Raw genomic sequence first — 21965 nt, 5'->3', positions numbered from 1 at the left:
CTCTCATAGGTAACTACTCTACAGACTACAGTGTTTGTAGCAGACTCAGCACATGCAAGATCATGCACAAACCTGTGTTGGATTAGTACAACACACACCTTAAAGGGATATGAAATAGTACATTTGTAAACAAAACAAAAAAAGTTTAATCAAAGTAAATGCAAAATTAAACAGACTGTGTTAAAAACAGCAAACAACTTAATTTTCTTTTCTTGCTAAATGAACACTGAGAAATTGTCATTGTTTTCACTGCCTGCAGCTAGCTTAGATAGCTACCACTAAAAAACGTAAGTTCTACTGTCACACGATTTTTGCAGCAAAAGTCCTCTAATGAGTATGAGAAAAAAACTGACTGCAGCTGTTATAGGTGAGTTCCAGAAACACTTCAAAGGAAAAGCTGCTCCTTTGCCTTTTTATAGAGACCACAGCCCCCTTTTGAGGTTGTGAAAAGAAGTAATGGACCCTTCACAAATGAAGTTAAAGGGACACTCAATCAAAATTAAACTTTGATTATTCAGATAGAGCATTACATTTTAAACAACTTTCCAATTTACTTACATTAACAAAATGTGCACAAATTAAACTTTTTGAGTCACCAGCTCCTACTGAGCATGTGCAAGAATAAACGTGTATGCATTTGTGAATGGCTGATAGCTGTCACATGGTACGTTTATGCATTTGTGAATGGCTGATGGCTGTCACATGGTACAGGAGGAGTGGAAAAAGACATAACTTTTAAAATTGTCAGAAAAAAAATCTACTACTCATTTGAAGTTCAGACTAAGTGCTATTGCATTGTCTTGTTATCTTGCATTTGATGATTATGCAAATCTACTGTGTTGACTGGTCCTTTAAAAAATAAGCTGCTGCTTTTTGTTTACATGCTTTTGTTCTATAACCAATACTACAGCACTGACATTTTCAGTATAGGTAGTAGTTTCAGCAGACAAGGAGTAAACAAGAGGCAAATCAAGGGCATGAGGCAACTGGGGGCAAGAGCTTTCTCTACGCCCTCCTCCCAATCATGGGCTCCATTACATATGCGGCATCGGCCGTGAAAGCCGGCGCCTGCGGTTTTTGTATTACATATACGGTACCGCATATAAATGTGGAACATATATTTCACCCGTCAGCCGCTATTTTTACTCCCATAAGCTAACATAGAACCGCGTTGCAAATTGGCATCACATATTCAGCGCAAGGACTTGCGCATCAAAAATTGAGAAATTTTACTCCATTTTCACCTCGCAACACATAGGCAGGCGCAAGCAAGCCTTCTGCTAAGTATGTGAGCACTGTATCTCCCTGAAAATAGTAACTAACGCATGCGCAATATCTATCTACCTCCTAAAAATAACTAACACCTAATGCATGCGCAATATCTATACCTGTCAACCTCAATCCCCCACCGTAATAACTAATAAAGTTTATTAACCCCAATCCACCATTAATCCACATCGGAACTAATAAAAGTATTAACCCCTAAACCGACAACCCCCCACAAAGCAATATGCCTAAACTATTAACCCCTAATCTGCAATTCACCCACATCGCAAACTACCTAATATAAGTTTTAACCCCTAAATCCACCAACCCCAACATTGCAAACTACCTATTAAAACTGTTAAGCCCTAATCCGTCATTAACCCACAACCAAATAAACCTATTAAACTATTAACCCCTAATCCGCCAAACCCATACAACGCAATAATGCTAAGAAATCTATTAACCCCTAAACTGCCAAAGCCCACAACGCAAACTAATCACTAAGCCCTCTAACCTAACACCCCCTAAATTAACCCTATTACATAAATTGAAAAAAACTAAATTACAATTAAAATAAAAAAACGTATTTTCTGTAATTTTAGCTTAATTTAATTAAAGTAATGTTAAGTTTTTTATTTTAATTGTAATTTAGTTTTATTATAATTTATTTAATGGGTTAATTTAGGGGTTGTTAGGTTAAGGGGCTTAGTGATTAGTTATTTGCGTTGTGGGCTTTAGTGGTTTAGGGGTTAATAGATTTATTAGCATTATTGCATTGTGTATGTTTGGCGGATTGGGGTTAATAGTTTAATAGGTTTATTGCGTTGTGGGTTAATGGCGGATTAGGGGCTAATAGTTTTAATAGGTAGTTTGCGATGTTGGGGGATTTAGGGGTTAATACTTTTATTAGGTAGATTAGGGGTTAATAGTTTAATTAGGCATATTGTGGTGTGGGGGGTTGTCGGTTTAGGGTTTAATATTTTTAATATTAGTTCCGATGTGGGTTTGATGGTGGGTATAGGGATTTTACGTGTCAGGTTTATTTTTGGGAGGCGTGTTAGACTATTACGGGAGATTTTATGTTTTTTTTTTATTTTCTAAGGCGCCAGCAGTTTCTAAAGTGCCGTAAGTCACTGGCGAATCCAGAAATTTGTGTTTACGCTCATTTCTGGACATCGCTAGTTTATCAGACTTACGGCACTTTGTGAACTCCTGCGGGTTTATGTAATACCCCTATTTGCAAGGTGAAATTACAGGTGGCGCGGGCTTCAGCGCTTGTGCTGAAGCCTGCACCATATATGTAATCTCGCCCCATAGGTCTATAACCCTGACAAACTGCTAGTCCCTTAACTAGGAATCTAGGTATAACATGCAATTCTATCTACAACTATCTTTCAAATATGCTTTGCTTTTTTGTTTTCTCTCTCTCTCTCTCTATATATATATATATATATATAAATTCAGTAAATTTTAAAAGAGAAAAATATTTTACATAGCAGAGCTATATGAGTATACTATGTATAAAGTAGGGGAATACAGCACTCAGCACAAATATACTCCTGATTGATCTGATATGCAGATTAAAGGCTGAAACATTTGTATCCAGACACAAAAACAACTGACACACCTCGGTTAACTCAAAAAGCCATGATATTTATTCCTTACAATAAAACAAAGCATGCATGCAATTGCCACAACACATATAGAGCCCCACTGCAGTGGATAGACTAACTACAGTATGTATATTAGTACAAATACTGATAGATATTACATGAGCTATGAAATTCCTAAGATACATTAATATTCAACAGTATAAGGATATTGCCAACAAATTGTGACTGAGAACACTGATGATTTGTAACATCTTATTTGAAAGTCCTGATGAAAAGACTTGATGTTGTATGATTCCTTAGAGTCTCTAAGTCACTAATAAGGCATTAAACACAACTGGTAGGAACTGACAGTACCGAGGTAAAAGCGTCCTCAAACATCAGTTAGCCAGATATCACCAATCTCAGAAAATTTCGGCTCGTTATCCTTGAGCGGCTCATAAATTGCAACAAATGCATACAACCTTGTTTGTTGCAGCGTGATCCGGGTATGCTAGGCACTTTCAAGAGGCATTCAGGTAAGTGGACCGGGACTCCTCCTCTGACGTCCTGTCAATCCCAACTGGTAGTGGTCTGTATCTTTGCTCGAAAGAACACAGGTCAGACTTGAAGCTCCGTTTGTGGGTAAAGCTACTTTTCTTATGCCTCTGCCAAAACTTTTCCGGCTCCTTAAGAATATGCACCCGCCAAGCTTTACAGGTGCTATACCTTTGCTGCTCATTCAGAGTGATTAGGTCGATGCGCGTTTCGCCCCACAATGCTGTGCGGTCGGGGCCTCGACAGGGCTATCAATCAGGGATAGAACTTGCTGCTTTTATTGATTGCTCACCTGCCAGTATAGAGAGGTGTGTTTATGCCAGCCAATCATCTTTGTTGAATGTGTAACACCTTATTTTTAGAAAAACTGTTCATTTTTTCAACCACTTAGATATTTACCTATAAGAAACTAATCAAACACAAGGCTGATATACATAAAGGTAAAATGTTTTATCAATGGCGGTTAAGAATAATTAGAAGCAAGTTACAAAAGGAAACAAAAGATCACGGCATTAAAAGAAAACCGAAGTGTGCAGAGCTTTTACAAACTATGTCAGAATGACGAATGAGAGAAAACTGACTATCTTCTCCTGTATCTAGACAAAAGGTTTAGAGTAAATTTAGGGACAAACAATACAAAGTGTTGATTTAAAAATAACAAATTGTTTGTAATATTCCTTAAATTAAAGGATACAATTGTTACAACATATGACGCCTAAATCGTATGGAATGATTGAGATGCAGCTTATAAACCAAAAAATTCATTTTCACCTTAAAAATCTCTTAGTTTATATTTATATACATGGTATAGGATGTTGATAGATTATGAAGAAGTAAATGATATGTTTAACTAGATAGTATTACTACCTACATTAGCTAGAAAAACTATTTTAATTTAAGAAGGATCCATATTCAATTCTCTCATTCAGGCCAAGAGGGGACACTGTTTGAAGCACATATGTCCATCTTGCTTCTTTCTTGAGGAGACATGCATTGTTATCCCCTCCTCTACCATTCATTATCCCATGATCAATTGCTACAAACTTTAAGGAGGAAGTGTTGCTATTGTGGACATCTCTGAAATGACGTGCTACACTAGTATCCCTCTTATAAAGGATATCATCCCGGTGCTCCTGTATCCTGTCTTTGAACATGCGTTTGGTTTTACCTACATAGAACAGGGGACAGGAGCAACACAGAAGATATACTACACCAACGGTGTTACAATTAGAGAAGTATCTAATGTCAAAACATTTCCCAGTATTTGCTGAAAATGATTTACATTTTAGCATATAAGGACAGTATACACAATATCCACAAGGAAAATTACCCTTTACTTGTTGGTGTCTATTCAACCAACATTTTTCTGGTTCTGACCTTACAAATCTACTTTTGACTAACTTATCCTTTAAGTTAGGAGATTTCTTTGCAGTCAATAATAGTTTACTTCCAACTTTTTCTACAATTTTGTCATCAAGGGAAAGCAAATGCCAATTATGTGACAAAATCTCTCTTATATTTTGCCATTGGCAGTTGTAAGTGGTTATGAATCTAATATAGTTTTCATTCTTAACATTTTTCTTGCAATACAGCAGGTCATTTCGTTTTAGTTTTCTAACTTTGTTCAAGGAACTTTATCAAATTTTGTGAATATCCTCTATCTAGAAAAATTTTACACATGATCTCTGCATGATATTCAAATTTAATTTTTGAGGAACAATTCCGCTTTAATCTTAGCAATTGGCCATTGGGGATTCCTTTCTTTAAGGACTCTGGGTGACCACTGGATGCCTCCAATAGGCTATTAGTCGCCGTACTTTTACGATGGTTTTCAGTAAAGATGCTATTGCCTTCTTTTTTAATGCAAATATCAAGGAAAGGGAGCTCTTTTTCACTGTATGCATATGTCAGTAAAATATTATGGTTATTAATGTTAAGTGAATTGACGAATTCTTGTAGGCAGGCCAGGGGGCCATCCCAAAACATCAGGATATCGTCCACATATCTAATCCAAAGGGATACATGGGAGCTGAACACATCCTCAAACTGCTCAAATATGTCCAACTCCCATGCTCCCAAATGCAGACACGCATATGTGGGTGCACATACCGCTCCCATTGCTGTCCCCCTGACCTGCCTATAAATAGAACCATCAAATTCAAAATCATTATTTTCAAGAATAAACCTTAATAGGTCTATTACAAAAGTTGTATGTTTGTCACTTCCAGAACCTCTGGTTTTCAAAAAATGCTCACTGGCCTTTATTCCTGCCTCATGCGGAATTGATGAATAGAGGCTCTCTACATCAAGGGATACAAGGATTGTGTTAGAGGAGACTGTTACATCGTCCAATTTACGCAAAAGATCTGGAGTGTCCTTTACGTAAGAAGGAAGGGAAAGAAGAAATGGCCTTAAGAAAAAATCCACATATTGTCCGATGTGTTCACTGATGCCCCCTATCCCCGACACAATTGGTCTCCCAGGTGGATGGGATTTATTCTTTTGAATTTTCGGGATAATGTAAAAGGTGGGCATCACTGGACACATCGGAATCATGAATTTAAATTCATCTAGAGAAATCAACCCTTCCATTTTGGCACTTTGTAAAATATGATAGAGTTTTGATTTCATTAGTATCAATGGATCTCTCTGAAGTCTTTCATATTGGGTCTTATCCAAAAGTTGCCTTTTTGCCTCATTTAAGTAATTAGTTTCATCTAATAAAACTAAATTCCCTGCCTTGTCAGCCGGCTTATAAATTATTCCCTTAGCTGACATGAGTTCCCTGAGAGCATTCCTTTCCTTAAAAGATAGATTATCAACCCAAATCCAGTCATCAGGTAATTGCTCAATTTCTTTTTCAACAGATTTTACAAATAGTGAAATGGCAGGAACCTGTGCAATTGAGGGAATATGTGTTGATTTAGATTTTAGATTTGTTCTAAAGATTTCAGAAAGCAAAAAAGAAAATGAAGCACAAAAAGCGTTAACATCTCTCATAGCTGACAGTGAGGGATGTACAACATTCCGTGAAAGTGATAAAATCTTTAGAACAAATCTAAAATCTAAAGCAACACATATTCCCTCAATTGCACAGGTTCCTGCCATTTCACTATTTGTAAAATCTGTTGAAAAAGAAATTGAGCAATTACCTGATGACTGGATTTGGGTTGATAATCTATCTTTTAAGGAAAGGAATGCTCTCAGGGAACTCATGTCAGCTAAGGGAATAATTTATAAGCCGGCTGACAAGGGAGGGAATTTAGTCTTATTAGATGAAACTAATTACTTAAATGAGGCAAAAAGGCAACTTTTGGATAAGACCCAATATGAAAGACTTCAGAGAAATCAATTGATACTAATGAAATCAAAACTCTATCATATTTTACAAAGTGCCAAAATGGAAGGGTTGATTTCTCTAGATGAATTTAAATTCATGAATCCGATGTGTCCAGTGATGCCCACCTTTTAGATTATCCCAAAAATTCACAAGAATAAATCCCATCCACCTGGGAGACCAATTGTGTCGGGGATAGGGGGCATCAGTGAACACATCGGACAATATGTGGATTTTTTCTTAAGGCCATTTCTTCTTTCCCTTCCTTCTTACGTAAAGGACACTCCAGATCTTTTGCGTAAATTGGACGATGTAACAGTCTCCTCTAACACAATCCTTGTATCCCTTGATGTAGAGAGCCTCTATTCATCAATTCCGCATGAGGCAGGAATAAAGGCCAGTGAGCATTTTTTGAAAACCAGAGGTTCTGGAAGTGACAAACATACAACTTTTGTAATAGACCTATTAAGGTTTATTCTTGAAAATAATGTTTTTGAATTTGATGGTTCTATTTATAGGCAGGTCAGGGGGACAGCAATGGGAGCGGTATGTGCACCCACATATGCGTGTCTGCATTTGGGAGCATGGGAGTTGGACATATTTGAACAGTTTGAGGATGTGTTCAGCTCCCATGTATCCCTTTGGATTAGATATGTGGACGATATCCTGATGTTTTGGGATGGCCCCCTGGCCTGCCTACAAGAATTCGTCAATTCACTTAACATTAATAACCGTAATATTTTACTGACATATGCATACAGTGAAAAAGAGCTCCCTTTCCTTGATATTTGCATTAAAAAAGAAGGCAATAGCATCTCTACTGAAAACCATCGTAAAAGTACGGCGACTAATAGCCTATTGGAGGCATCCAGTGGTCACCCAGAGTCCTTAAAGAAAGGAATCCCCTATGGCCAATTGCTAAGATTAAAGAGGAATTGTTCCTCAAAAATTAAATTTGAATATCATGCAGAGATCATGTGAAAAAATTTCTAGATAGAGGATATTCACAAAATTTGATAAAGTCTACCTTGAACAAAGTTAGAAAACTAAAACGAAATGACCTGCTGTATTGCAAGAAAAATGTTAAGAATGAAAACTATATTAGATTCATAACCACTTACAACTGCCAATGGCAAAATATAAGAGAGATTTTGTCACACAATTGGCATTTGCTTTCCCTTGATGACAAAATTGTAGAAAAAGTTGGAAGTAAACCATTATTGACTGCAAAGAAAAAAATGTTGGTTGAATAGACACCAACAAGTAAAGGGTAATTTTCCTTGTGGACATTGTGTATACTGTCCTTATATGCTAAAATGTAAATCATTTTCAGCAAATACTGGGAAATGTTTTGACATTAGATACTTCTCTAATTGTAACACCGTTGGTGTAGTATATCTTCTGTGTTGCTCCTGTCCCCTGTTCTATGTAGATAAAACCAAACGCATGTTCAAGGACAGGATACAGGAGCACCGGGATGATATCCTTTATGAGAGGGATACTAGTGTAGCACGTCATTTCAGAGATGTCCACAATAGCAACACTTCCTCCTTAAAGTTTGTAACAATTGATCATGGGATAATGAATGGTAGAGGAGGGGATAACAATGCATGTCTACTCAAGAAAGAAGCAAGATGGACATATGTGCTTCAAACAGTGTCCCCTCTTGGCCTGAATGAGAGAATTGAATATGGATCCTTCTTAAATTAAAATAGTTTTTCTAGCTAATGTAGGTAGTAATACTATCTAGTTAAACATATCATTTACTTCTTCATAATCTATCAACATCCTATACCATGTATATAAATATAAACTAAGAGATTTTTAAGGTGAAAATGAATTTTTTGGTTTATAAGCTGCATCTCAATCATTCCATACGATTTAGGCATCATATGTTGTAACAATTGTATCCTTTAATTTAAGGAATATTACAAACAATTTGTTATTTTTAAATCAACACTTTGTATTGTTTGTCTCTAAATTTACTCTAAACCTTTTGTCTAGATACACGAGAAGATAGTCAGTTTTCTCTCATTCGTCATTCTGACATAGTTTGTAAAAGCTCTGCACACTTCGTTTTTCTTTTTAATGCCGTGATCTTTTGTTTCCTTTCGTAACTTGCTTCTAATTATGCTTAACCGCCATTGATAAAACATTTTACCTTTATGTATATCAGCCTTGTGTTTGATTAGTTTCTTATAGGTAAATATCTAAGTGGTTGAAAAAACGAACAGTTTTTCTAAAAATAAGGTGTTACACATTCAACAAAGATGATTGGCTGGCATAAACACACCTCTCTATACTGGCAGGTGAGCAATCAATAAAAGCAGCAAGTTCTATCCCTGATTGATAGTCCTGACGAGGCCCCGACCGCACAGCATTGTGGGGCGAAACGCGCGTCAACCTAATCACTCTGAATGAGCAGCAAAGGTATAGCACCTGTAAAGCTTGGCGGGTGCATATTCTTAAGGAGCCGGAAAAGTTTTGGCAGAGGCGTGAGAAAAGTTGCTTTACTCACAAACGGAGCTTCAAGTCTGACCTATGTTCTTTCGAGCAAAGATACAGACCACTACCAGTTGGGATTGACAGGACGTCAGAGGAGGAGTCCCGGTCCACTTACCTGAATGCCTCTTGAAAGTGCCTAGCATACCCGGATCACGCTGCAACAAACAAGGTTGTATGCATTTGTTACAATTTATGAGCCGCTCAAGGATAACGAGCCGAAATTTTCTGAGATTGGTGATATCTGGGCTAACTGATGTTTGAGGACGCTTTTACCTCAGTACTGTCAGTTCCTACCAGTTGTGTTTAATGCCTTATTAGTGACTTAGAGACTCTAAGGAATCATACAACATCAAGTCTTTTCATCAGGACTTTCAAATAAGATGTTACAAATCATCAGTGTTCTCAGTCACAATTTGTTGGCATTATCCTTATACTGTTGAATATTAATGTATCTTAGGAATTTCATAGCTCATGTAATATCTATCAGTATTTGTACTAATATACATACTGTAGTTAGTCTATCTACTGCAGTGGGGCTCTATATGTGTTGTGGCAATTGCATGCATGCTTTGTTTTATTGTAAGGAATAAATATCATGGCTTTTTGAGTTAACCGAGGTGTGTCAGTTGTTTTTGTGTCTGGATACAAATGTTTCAGCCTTTAATCTGCATATCAGATCAATCAGGAGTATATTCGTGCTGAGTGCTGTATTCCCCTACTTTATACATAGTATACTCATATAGCTCTGCTATGTAAAATATTTTTCTCTTTAAAAATATACTGAATTTATATAAAATATTTTGGGGTCTGCACCAGGCCTATGTTCAGCTAACGCTGGCTAGGTATTATATAATGTAAATATTTTTCAAATTAATAAACACCAATAACTAGGTGTTTTTGAAAAAGTACAGTTTCTCTCCCTACTTTTATTCTTTAATTTCTATATGTATATATATAACTGAAATGCAATGCTTCAGGCATTGATCTTTATTAAAATAGTTATTGTACATGACTAGCAAAAAACTATAAAGTGTCTATGAGAAACAGAGAGGAAGAGACGGGGGGGAGTGGAGTGAGAGAATGCAAAACAGAGGAGAGAGAGACAGAGGGAGAAGAAAGAGAGAGACAGAGGGAGAAGAAAGGGAGATACATAGGGGGAAGAAAGGGAGATACACAGGGGGAAGAAAGGGAGATACACAGGGGGAAGAAAGGGAGATACACAGGGGGAAGAAAGGGAGATACACAGGGGGAAGAAAGGGAGATACACAGGGGGAAGAAAGGGAGATACACAGGGGGAAGAAAGGGAGATACACAGGGGGAAGAAAGGGAGATACACAGGGGGAAGAAAGGGAGATACACAGGGGGAAGAAAGGGAGATAAACAGGGGGACGAAAGGGAGATACACAGGGGGAAGAAAGGGAGATACACAGGGGGAAGAAAGGGAGATACACAGGGGGACGAAAGAGAGATACACAGGGGGACGAAAGAGAGATACATAGGGGGAAGAAAGGGAGATACACAGGGGGAAGAAAGGGAGATACACAGGGGGAAGAAAGGGAGATACACAGGGGGAAGAAAGGGAGATACACAGGGGGACGAAAGGGAGATACACAGGGGGACGAAAGGGAGATACACAGGGGGACGAAAGGGAGATACACAGGGGGACGAAAGGGAGAAACAGAGGGATAGACAGGGAGAAACAGAGGGATAGACAGGAAGAGATGGGAAAAGATTGTAGAATAGAGGGAGATACATAGATGGGGAAGGAGTAGATGGGGGTGAGACAGAGACATTTAAAAGACATATGCAAACACACACATGCATACATGCACATAAATACATACATACATACACACACATACACACACATACATATGCAAACACACACATGCATACATACACAGACTCGTATACATGCATACAGACACATACATACACACTTATACATACACACACACATACATATGCAAACACATATGCATACATACACATACATTCATACACACACACACAGACTTGTATACATGCATACAGACACATACACACACACTTATACATACATACATACAGACACATACATACACACTTATACATACATACACACACATACATATGCAAACACACATGCATACATACACATACATTCATACACACACACAGACTCGTATACATGCATACAGACACATACATACACACACATAAATATGCAAACACACATTCATACACACACACAAACTCGTATACATGCATACAGACACATACACTTATACATACATACACTCATACATACACACACATACATATGCAAACACACATGCATACATACACATACATTCATACACACACACACACACACAGACTCGTATACATGCATACAGACACATACATACACACTTATACATACATACACACACACACACACATACACATACATATGCAAACACACATGCATACATAAACATACATTCATACACACACACACACACACACAGACTCGTATACATGCATACAGACACATACATACACACATACATATGCAAACACACACATACATTCATACACACACACAGACTTGTATACATGCATACATACACATACATACACACTTATACATACATACACACACATACATATGCAAACACACATTCATACACACACACACATTCATACACACAGACTTGTATACATGCATACAGACACATACATACACACTTATACATACATACACACACATACATATGCACACACATTCATACACACAGACTTGTATACATGCATACAGACACATACATATACACTTATACATACATACACACACATACATATGCAAACACACATTCATACACACACACATTCATACACACAGACTTGTATACATGCATACAGACACATACATACACACTTATACATACATACACACACACACACACATACATATGCAAACACATATGCATACGTACACATACATTCATACACACACACAGACTTGTATACATGCATACAGACACATACATACACACTTATACATACATACACACACATACATATGCCAACATACATGCATACATACACACAGACTCATATACATGCATACAGACACATACATACACACTTATACATACATACACACACATGCATACATACACATACATTCATACACACAGACTCGTATACATGCATACAGACACACTTATACATACATACACACACATACATATGCAAACACACATTCATACACACAAACTCGTATACATGCATACAGACACATACATACACACTTATACATACATACACACACATACATATGCAAACACACATGCATACATACACATAAATTCATACACACACACACAGACTCGTATACATACATACACACTTATACATACATACACACAGATACATACACACATATACATATACACTTATACATACATACACACACACACACATATGCAAACACATATGCATACATACACATACATTCATACACACACACACACACATACATATGCAAACACATATGCATACATACACATACATTCATACACACACAGAGACTCGTATACATGCATACAGACACATACATACACACACATACATATGCAAACACACTTGCATACATACATTCATACACACAGACTCTTATACATGCATACAGACACATACATACACACTTATACATACATACATATACAGTATATGTAAACAAACATGTATACATACACATACATTCATTCATACATTCAACACACAAACTTGTATACATGCATACATACACACACAAACACACACTTATACATACATACACACACAGTTATACATACACACACACTTATACATATGCAGACACATACATTCATACTTATACAAACTCATATACATGCATACACACACACATTCATACACACATTCATACATACACACACACACATTCATACATACACACACACACACACACACATTCATTCATATACACACACTTATACATACACACACACACATACTTATAATACATACATAAATTCATACATACACAAACTTATACATATACATACACACATTCATACATACAAAAACACATATACAAGCATACATACATTCTCTCCTCCTCTCTTGTTACCTCTTCACATTTGTCTACAGGACTTATCCAGATTGCCCCCTATTTTGTGGAACTCTCTGCCTCACTTCGCACTACTCTCCCCTAGATTTCAAACTTTCAAGCGCTGCTCAAGGCCGGATTGGCCTACCAGAATACAAGGAGATTTCCCAGTGGGCTGCAGCAGCTGGGGCTGGAAAGCTACAATTTAAATGGGTGATTAATGGATGCAGTTGTGTTGTAGAGTGCCTATATAACAACAATCTGGCACTTTTTTAATACAATGTAATATAATATAATTTTCAAAAAACTATTGGGGGAGTGAGTATCCCAGTACAGTAATCACCTTTGTGAAAAGTGGGGTGTGCGCATTAACTGAGTTAAAGGAAAATAGGGCTGGTCTCCATATTTTCCAGGGCTGCTTTTCATTCCCAGTCCTCTTTAAAGGGACAGTCAACACCAGAATTTTTGTTGTTTAAAAAGATAATCCCTTCATTACCCATTACCCAGTTTTGTATAACCAACACAGTTATAATACACGTATTACCTCTGCGATTACCTTGTATCTAAGCCTCTGCAAACTTTCAGTTATTTTGACAGACTTGCATTTTAACCAATCAGTGCTTACTCCTAGGTAACCACGTGCGTGAGCTCAATGTTATCTATATGACACACATTAACTAACTCCCTCTAGTGGTGAAAAACTGTCAAAATGCATTCACATAAGAGGTGGCTTTCAAGGTCTAATAAATTAGCATATAAGCCTACCTAAGTTTAGCTTTCAACTAAGAACAAAGCAAAATTGGTGATACAGTGCTTACTCCTAGGTAACCACGTGCGTCAACTTAATGTTATCTATATGACACACATTAGCTAACTCCCTCTAGTGGTGAAAAACTGTCAAAATGCATTCACATAAGAGGCGGCTTTCATGGTCTAAGAAATTAGCATATAATTCTACCTAGGTTTAGCTTTCAACTAAGAATACCAAGAGAGCAAAGCAAAATTGGTGATAAAGGTAAATTGCAAAGTTGTTTAAAATGACATGCCCTATTTGAATAATGAAAGACTCTACTGTACAGGGATGCATATAATATACACTAACGTTTCTTATCTTAGTTCCTCTCCTCTTTTTTTCATACCCTGAACCCCATTAGCATGTAAGCCTATAAGACGAACTGCTTTGTAAACCACCTTTATGAGAGATGATTTACAACAGTAGGACTCTTTGTCTCCCATAATTGTAACCTTGCATATTAGACCCATGTTTATAGTGCTGCTGAATTTGCTGGTGCTCTAGAAATGACTGATAATAATAATAATAATAATAATACACCCAGAGACTCACACACACTTATACATACACACTCACACACTTATACATGCACACACTCAGACATACACATTTATACACGCACACACTTATACACACTCACACGTGCACACTTATACACACACGCACAAAATTATACACACACTCACTTATACTCATACTCACACACACTTATACACACAAACATACACACTAAGGACACCACTAATGCTGATCAGTACCATTCAAATACAATGGGCGAAAAAACCCTCCTTTTTCAAACGTTAAGAAAATTACAATTCCAAAGGTTAATTTTATAATTAAACAAAATTGTTAAATACCTAGTATGTAGGGCTTGTTTAAACAGATCGTGCAGCACTGTCCCACTTTCTCTCTTCCTGCTCATGCTTTAGGTAAATCCCCCACCACGGCCACTATGCTACCATCCATGGCGGTCCAGGGAGAAATCCCCCCCCCCCACGTCCACTCCTGCTCGATTTCAGTCCCCTCAAGCCTGCCTACAGACTCCGTATCAGCCCTCAATGACAAAAAAGAAATGCATCAACATAAAGAATACAGACTTTAAAGGGCTTGCACGATAACTTAGAAAAGATGTGCACATGGTGCTTCCTTGTACAGCCTGCGCACCCCCATTAGACTGGCACTCAGGGTAAATGCTTTCTCTCCCACAACTCACTACACCATTTTGTAAACTTAATTTAATACACTCCAGCAAATGTAAATGTATCATTGAGAACACGTTAAAAGGGTGCATTCTACAGAAATAAATGTAAAAGGATATGCTATTTATTTGTGCATAGATTTAATGACATCTGTTCAGTGGTGTTACTTTAATAATAGAAGAAAACACATATAAACAAAGCTCATCCCATTGAAAATGAAAGTTTTCCTCTGATCTCTCTGTTCAAGGGCAGGAGCTATAACACACATCACATCTAATCATATTGATAAACCTCTGAAGATTCTGTTTATCAATAAACAATTAAATACACCAGAGGAAAACAATACTCAGCCATGTAACTTCTGCCTGGGGATTTCTAACTTCTGATTACAGAGACAATAAGCATTTCTTATCAGCGGCCAGCTGACTCAGATTACGTATTGCCTTTGACGGGTATGTTTTATGTAGTTAGGTCACATTTTCTAAAGGTTCAAAGGTCCATTATTCTTCCAGCCGTACCCAAAGAATCAATACCATGCAAGCGATCCATCTTGCTTCTGCCTTTGGTGTCTAGTTTTGAATTCTGTGTCATGCATTTTGTGTGATTTCCTTCATTAAAATGTTTATAGATATGGATTAAACAACACCCCATTTAATGTAAATGGTGTTAAACTCACATATCTCCTGTTTTTAAAACCCCCAAACATTTGAAAGTTACAATATGCCCATAAATAATATAAATTAAACATTTATCTTGCATGACAAGACCTCCTCAACTCCATCCTCTGTAGATTTGATAGACTTAATTGTGTCCAGTTGTTTTGCATTCTGACAATGTAATGGAAAAGCAAAGACTTTATCCAATCAAGTGGGCATGTGATGAACGTCACCTTATAAAAAGCAAAGACATGATTGTGCTGTAGGGTAAAAAAACAGCAACAAAAAACACACACACACAATGAAGAAAAAAAAAAAGTTCAATGTCTGAATGGTGACATCACCTTTACTTAAAGGGACAGTACAAGACATTCCTGTTGTGTTGCTATAGAACAATATATCAGCCAAGTTAACACATTTTTTTTTTTTTTTTAAACAAATTAACATTCTTTTTAGTGCAATTCCAATTTGCCTTATGTGGAGGAGCTAATCTGGGTATTAGTCTGTAGACAACAAGACTAGCCCAGTCATAATGTTAGTATCAAATACATTGCATTTCAGTTGTTATCAGTTAAAGCTAATGATGGAAAGACATGTAGCAGGGTTAGTCATGAGAAGACAGCAGAGTGCATTTCAAGTTCTGAGAATTAGAAAATCCCCTATTTTCATAGCTAATTACATTTTAAGCGGACAAAATAAATAATGAAAATATATTGTAAAGTTGTTTTATTATGTATAACTAAACATTTTATATAAAAATCTCAAGGTATTTAATGTTCTTTCAATGTGTAGTAGTTTACGGAGCGGTCTTAAAGCAGAAATGGCAGGGACAAGTAACAGATGTGAATAAATCTATATACCCTGATAACTAAAGACAACAAATGCCTTTTGATTCTTATGTGTGTGTTTATATCTGTGTGTGTATATCTATCTGTTTTTGTGTGTGTGTTAATATATATCTATGTTTGTATGTCTATCTGTTTTTGTGTGTGTGTGTTTATATCTGTGTTTGTGTGTTTATATCTGTGTGTGGGTGTGTATGTATATCTGTGTGTGTGTGTGTGTTAATATCTATCTGTGTGTGAGTGTTTATGTTTGTGGTTGTGTGTGTGTTTATATTTCTGTGTGTGTGTGTGTATGCATATCTGCTTGTGTGTGTGTGTGTGTTTATATCTATCTGTGTGTGTGTTTATGTTTGTGGTTGTGTGTGTGTGTGTGTGTTTATATCTGTGTGTGAGTGTTTATGTTTGTGGTTGTGTGTGTTTATCTGTGTGTGTTTATATCTATATGTGTGCAAGTGTTTATGTCTGTGGTTGTGTGTGTATGTCTATCTGTTTTTGTGTGTGTGTGGGTGCGCGTTTGCAGATAACTCTGCTTTTTCATGTCAGATCATTGTTCAGTCTATAAGCAGTTTAATAAAGATCTTTAATTGGATTTTACAGGTTTATTGAGTGCATGTATAAATACTGTGGTTCACTTTATATTTTACGAAGTATTAATAACATAATTAAATTTATTTGCCAATTTGTGTTAACTGATTTCATTGCCTTCCCTCAATAGACTATTAACCAAAATATATAACAGCAGCCAGACATGTTTTTGCAATGGAAGTTTTAATGTTTGATATGATTTAAAAAATAAAAAAGACAATACTATGTATATAATAACTTTCATAGCTGTCTAACCCTTAAAGATTCTGCAATACTAAGATGTTTTTATTAAGCAATAAGGTTTTTTAAATGGGATCATATACATATATATATATATATATATATATATATATATATATATATATATATATATATATATATATATAGCTGTTTATATGTGATGACAATTTCTCATTGTCTTTTTGGCAGAGTATACTGTATAATATTGTTACAATTGATCTCAAGTATAGTAGATGACGGCGGTTTGAATTTACAATAAAGACAACTTTTTGTTTAAAAAAAATAATGAAGAAATAAACAGAAAAAGAACAAATTTTAATCAGAAAATATCCAAACCCAGCATTTAGAAACCTAAAACAAACAAAAAAAAAAAAGATCTTAATCCCACTGATTTGTATGTGCCCTATTGAAAGAACATTTTTGTAAGTCGCCACACAATGTCCTTTCATTAACCTCTCAGTGCTACGGAACATTCAGTGTGTTTGATAGTATTGTATAATACTAAAGAATGGTCCTGAATAGTCACAGAGTGGAATTAAACAAGATATGCTTCTAACTTTATTCAATATTTGTCATATTAAACGTTTTTCTATGATAAAGGGATGTAATGTCTCTCTGGCAACAATAGAGTTAATATGACATTGCTATCGAATTACTCATTACTTTAGAAAGTTAAAACCAATTCAGTCACCAGTAGCAGTTGCTGTGCAGGTTAATCACACACAGCTCACATTCAGTGTCTGTCTAAATACCGTCTATCATCTTCCAGTCCTAAGAAATGAAACAGGGATATTTGCAAACCCATTTCATTAACTAATGTACAAACATGAAACATATGTTCAGCACGACTCACCAGATTTCTCAACATGAGCTGCTAAGTAATATTGGGATTATCAGATGATATATTAAAGGTAAAAACATGCAAAATATCTACTTAGAGATCTTCTACTGAAATGGTTACATTACTCTTAGGACTGTCATTTGCAATATTCTGTTAGATGAAGCAAATTCTTCACACAAATAATTGTAAATAGATATGAACACAAACTAGTGGCACATCTTTACCAGGTAATAAACCCCACAATTCCTTTACAGAAAGTGCTGGTAAAGATAAAACAAAATAACCAGATAACCCACTAACAGTTGCAGTTCACAACTGCTTCTGTATGTAAGAAATGTAAAAGGGAATTAGATGAAATAGTTAAGCTCAGTGACTGTAATGCAAGCAGCCTGCAGTGATCCAGCCATGCTTACTCACCAGGCTGAGCTGAGCACTGCTCGGACATGTAGGTGCAGCTCCCACAGCTGAAATATTTCTCTCTCTTTTGCTCTTCTTGAAAGAAAAAAAAAATGCATATCCAGATCCTGTCAGCTTAAACCACTTCCTTTTACCCTCATGTGCCTGTTCAAAAGGACTAAACTGCAGCCCTTACCTTGTGTTTAAACACTGTTCTTTATGTCACAAGTTCAGGTTTATTTGTTAATGGGTTTGTCTGCTTGCAAGGGCACTCTGAGAGGGGCATGAGTGGTCCCTTGGTTTGAGGCTGCTTGCCTCTTATATCTGGGGAGGAGGGTCAGCAGTGACCTTTAGGGAAGTCCATAGATCCCATTTCCCAGCACAATCTGTATTGTTAAAGTGTATAGTGCTGTGGGACTCTCCCTCCCTCTCCTGCCTCCCTCCCAGCCACAAAATGATGTCACAAGCCGGGATTCCACAGACGGCTGCGGGTTTAAAGTACTCAGTCAATACACACTATATACATTCAATACACATATATTGCACACAGGACACAAACACTATAAACACTCAATACACATATTACAATACACACATCACACACACTACACACAACCCCTATATACACTTAAAACACACATCACACACACTAGATACAAACACTATACACACACAAACTCTATACACACACACATTACACACACTACACACACTATACTACATACAAACACTATATACACACACACTACATACAAACACTATATATACTCTATACACACACACACTACACACAAACACACTATGCACACTACACACAAATTACACATACTATATACAGACTTTGCACACTATACATAACCACTAAATACACACTACACCCAAACAATACACACAGATTACCCAAATACTATATACACTCTATACACACACTATACACACTACACACAAATGACACAAATACTATATACACTCTATACACACATATTACACACATGACACAAACACAATATACACTCAATACACATATTATGCACACTACACACAACCCCTATATACACTCAATACACACATACATTATATATACTCAATACACACATTACACACTAGACACAAACACTATATACACACACATTACAAACACTACACACAAACTACATAAACTCTATACACACACACACATTACACACACACATACTACACACAAATACTATATACAAACACTACATACACACACACACACTACACACAAACACTATATACACACACACTACATAAAACACTATATATAATCTATACACAAACACACTACATACAAGCACTATATACACACATTACACACACTACACACACACTATGCACACTACACACAGATTACACATACTATAATCATACACTCTATTCACACACAGACTACACACACTATACATAATCACCAAATACACACATACACTATATATATGCAATACACACATTACACACTAGACACAAACACTATATACACACACATTACAAACACTATATAAACTCTATACACACACACACACACATTACACACAAATACTATATACACACACACAAACACTATATACACTCTATACACACATTACACACACACCATACCTCCCAACATTTCAAAATTAAAAAGAGGGACCCCCCCTTCCCCCCGCGGCAAAAAAATTGAAATGTGGTGGACGGGGCTTAAAAAATCTTAAGATTAAAGTAATATAAATAAAATTCTAAATAAAGTCATATTTTAATACACTTCGGCAGCAAATCAAACACAAGCTCAAACCACTGGTATAGCTATGTGAGCTCTGTATTTAATTAGCCTTTGCAAAGACATTGCTAAATATTTTTATCTTAATTGGACATTTAATAATAAATTCTTTAAAACTGCTCTCTGCATTCCCCGTTAATATTCTAGATTCTGGCCTTTAAAGTCAGCAAAAATGCACAGTAGCACACTACATAGCATACACTTATACATGCAGATACACACACACACACACTACATAGCATACACTTATACATGCAGATACACACACACACTACATAGCATACACTTATACATGCAGATACACACACACTACATAGCATACACTTATACATGCAGATACACACACACTACATAACATAAACTTACACATGCAGATGCACACACACTACATAGCATACATTTACACATGCAGATACACACACTACATAGCATACACTATACAGGCAGATACACACACACACACACACACATTACATAGCATACACTTATACATGCAGCATACACTTATACATGCAGATACACACACACACACACTACATAGCATACACTTATACATGCAGATACGCACACACTACATAGCATACACTTATACATGCAGATACACACACACTACATAGCATACACTTACACACACTACATAGCTTACATTTATACATGCAGACACACACACACTACATAACATAAACTTATACATACAGATACACACACACAGTTATGGATACAGATAGACATACACACTACATCAAATATGGGTATCTGTAATTCATTGTATGGGGTCCTGGGGTTGGCAAGCACATTAGCTGGCAGTCTGCGGCTGCCACTGTTCGTTACCCTGGTATTAGCACTGCTCATTGTATAAAACTGAAGGCATGCTATTATTATCACCAGGGGTTAGACATCATCACTACCAGAGGTAGGTTAGAGAGGTCACCATTACCCGTGGTCAGAGTGTATACAGCCTTCTTACTCCTGCTTAACTCACACACCATTCCTTTTCCACAGGGAATCTAATAGGTATCTAACCATATGAGAGCAAAGCCAGCTGCTTCTGAGTATGGGCCCAATAGAATTAAAAAAAAAATAATAAATATATATATATATATTTATTTTTTAATGCATGGGGCAAATCGGGACAGATGGCTAGCAACCCGGGACAGGGGGACAGACCCCTAAAATCAGGACTGTCCCGCGAAAATCGGAACAGTTGGGGGGTAGGCACACACTATGCACACTGCACACAGATTACACATACTATAATCATACACTCTATTCACACACA

General features: G+C 36.6%; 1 protein-coding gene across 7 annotated transcripts in view; it reads right to left on the bottom strand.

Annotated features, from left to right (window-relative positions):
• Positions 1–21965, bottom strand: part of SULF2 (sulfatase 2) — a 904152-nt gene that overhangs the window by 271721 nt on the left and 610466 nt on the right. The window contains exon 1 of one of the 7 annotated variants that reach the window (XM_053690798.1): positions 19106–19260. The exons of 5 other annotated variants lie outside the window; for them this stretch is intronic. The gene's annotated coding sequence lies outside the window, so the exon portion shown is untranslated. Of the gene's footprint in view, positions 1–18930; positions 19086–19105; positions 19261–21965 lie in introns of those variants that run through there. One more of the 7 variants, XM_053690717.1, reaches the window with a different exon arrangement.

Source organism: Bombina bombina, chromosome 1 (assembly GCF_027579735.1).
Source record: "Bombina bombina isolate aBomBom1 chromosome 1, aBomBom1.pri, whole genome shotgun sequence".
NCBI lineage: Eukaryota > Metazoa > Chordata > Amphibia > Anura > Bombinatoridae > Bombina > Bombina bombina.
Note: the sequence above shows the minus strand (reverse complement) of the source record. Positions and strands in the feature narration are given on the sequence as shown.